This window comes from Struthio camelus, chromosome Z (assembly GCF_040807025.1).
Source record: "Struthio camelus isolate bStrCam1 chromosome Z, bStrCam1.hap1, whole genome shotgun sequence".
NCBI lineage: Eukaryota > Metazoa > Chordata > Aves > Struthioniformes > Struthionidae > Struthio > Struthio camelus.
In genome coordinates this window covers 48,317,623-48,320,738 of record NC_090982.1, presented here as the reverse complement: position 1 = coordinate 48,320,738, position 3,116 = coordinate 48,317,623, and positions in this window count along the sequence as shown.

Genomic DNA, 3,116 nt, shown 5'->3' with positions numbered 1-3,116 from the left:
AGCTGACTGTCAGCCCAGGCCTCACGGAGAGGCCCCAGGCACTCCCTGCAGTCTGACACCTGTAGAGCTGTATCTGCTGTCAGAGGGTCCGTCTGGGTTGAAGCCTCAGACACAGCTGATGCAGCACCTCCAGCAGCCACTGGAGAATGTGCTCTGCAGTGTGTCATGACCATGCCTGGGGAAGGACACACCACTGTGGAAAAAGGAGGTGCCTTCTTTGCCTTCTGGTGCCCTTCTGTGTGAACTGCTGCGCAAACTGCTCCGTCTGTTCGCTGCCTCTGTTTGCTGTGCTCATATATCGTGCCACAGCAGAACTATGAGCAAAGCATCTAAATTAAAAGTATTCTGAGAAAAGAGTTCTGGTGCCCTGATAAATTATTCTTTTTCTTGTCCTGAATGATATTTGAAATGAGGAAGAAAAAAAGTCAATAAAGCCTACAAATTCAGTTTGACCACCTGAGCCCTTGATATGCTTGCAATTCCTACAAGAATTCTTGCCTACAAGAATTTGGCAGTAATGTCTCTTTTCTGAAAGTCAAGTTCTGCACTTAGCAGTGGCAAGAGTCCACATTTGACTTTAGTTATTCATTCCAGAGGACACCCTATGGAGAAAATCAGAGAACTAGTCTGACTGAAAAATCACTTGGCAAAACAGGAATTTCAGAATTCAGATCATTATCCTTACATGCTGCCCTCCTCTCTGGGTAGTTGTGTTTATACAGCAGATGGCATCACAGAGGCTGGAGAGAAGCCAGTGGATGGGAATAAGCAGCATGGAAACACATAGTATACAGAGAGACAGGCATTATTAATCTTTCATTGATTAATAAACAAAGATTTTAACTTGCACTTAGGTTTCTGTAGTGCTGGCAACTTCCTAGAATATCTTGTGGAGACAAAAAGTGCAGACATTTTCCTGAGGTCATTTGCACCTGAGTTTATTCTTATCCTAGCTTCACTTGCTCCAAATTTTCAAAGAAAAAGTAATAAAAGGAAGGCTTATGTCAGTTTATTTGGGGGTTTGCTCTGTCATGTATTGTTTCCTGATTAATTTATCTTCATATTTTCTGTATAAATATAAGAGGCACACCAAAGGTCTGCTCAGTCAGACCAAAGGTCCTCTAACTCAATACCCTGTCTGCAATAATAGTCAAAAGCAGATGCTAGTGAATAGTATAAAGATATAATAATGTATTCAAAAGCCCTTGAAGAACACTGTTAGCTTTATTTTGCCAAACTCATTAAGGCAAAAAAAGTAAACTCCATTGGGTATTCCAAAGTGTTTCTTTCTCAGTCGCAGAGAGAAAAAGAAAAGGTATACTTTCCAAGAGAACAGTTGTTTTAGATCTGTATTTTACTATATTGTTCTATGGAAGTAGTCGGAATCTTTAGACTTCCTTTCAGTTGCAGGCTGATTCACCATAGGACAGTGATACGAAAGAACCAGGAAGAGTGAGCTGTACCTAGTAGAAACTTTATACGGCTTGTAGAGTGCAAGGGAGGATTGTTTGACTGTCCTAACTGAGATTGAAGAACTGGTGCTGATGAAGGATGAAGATAAGAGGGCTTTGGCTGCTAATTTGACCAAACAGCACAGTGAAAACTAAGTGCAACTCATAGCTTAGATGATGGTGAAAAAGTGTGCCAGAAAGGAGGATAAATAATGCAGAGAGAGTGGTTAAGCCTATCCTACTCAAGATACACTTGCCTGACATCGTGGTTTGGCAGAGAGGATGGCATGACTTAACTGAGATGAGTTAATTACATATTGGAACTTCAAAGGCTCTTACATTGTGTGTGATAATAAGCCATCCTAGAAATGCATAAATACCAGGCTTCAGAAAAGCTCTTAAGGAATAATGAAAAATGGAAGAAGAAAAGAAAAATTTGAGTACTGCACTTAACGCTTAGGGTACATGTGACTAAGAGGTCATACTGTTATGAAAATAACCTGCCCATCCCTGTTTCTAATAAAATAACAATGTTGTCAGTACCATACACTACCTCAGTGTAAGCGCTGCACAGCTTTGCAAATGTTTGTCAATAGAGACCATATAATTACAAAAGAGGACATATATGTTCCATGGCCATACTGGAGGATCCTGCTCTGAACATAAAAGCTGGATCATCTCACTGTCAGAATAATGGCATTTTGAACTTAAAATGGGCCAAATTAACTATTATTTACAAATACTGCAATCTCAAAGCCTTTCCAAATCCATAAGGCATCAGATTATTGAGCAGACAGGAAGGACTGGTTAGAATTGGAAGCTACTAGGCAGAAGGGTGCCGAAAGTAATGAAGTCAAAAGAGACCATTGTATATATGACTGATTTTCACTTTAGACAATTTTCATGTTCTGTGAGGTCTCATTAGCAACACCATACACACTGACCAAAGTGACAGATGAACACCAAAACTCTCTTGTATGATGGATTTTATCTTTCTCTTGAAGCTGTTGTGGGTTACAAGTACATCCTTGCTGGAGATGGGGATATTGTGTGTGGGAAGACCAAAGGAATGAATTCCATATGAAATGTTCAATCTCTAACACTTAGAGAAAAAAATGTTCTCTGAGAAGTTTGTAACTTTCTAAATATACAATATCAGCAGGAGACAAGGTAAGAACTAATATACAATAAGGCCCTTCACAACATGTAATTCTTCAGATAAAAAATACGCGTAAAAGAGGAAGGTGTTAGAGGAGACAGCAGTGGGGAGTTGAGTCCACCAGGGGCTCAGGAGGGGTGGTAGTCCACTGAAAGAGAAAGCTGAGAGGTGCTGTTGCAGTGCGGTCTGCAAAGGGGCTGCCAAGGGAAGCATGGCACTGCCAACAGACCTGGCCTGGGTGGAGTTTCTTGTCCCGGCCACCCTGGGGCTGCTTAGTCTCACCATGGGTCCCCACAAACCTCTAGGGAAGCAAATATTAACTTTCCGTTCTAAACTTATAGTTTACCACAAATAAACATATCACATACCAAAATTATTTCTAACATAGGACCTCTACCCCATTTTTGGATGAAGCTCAAGACATTATTCTTTACGATTATTTAAGTTCTCAATCGTTTTGTAGTACTGGTAGAAAAGGCCTGTGCCATATATCATGCAGACTGACA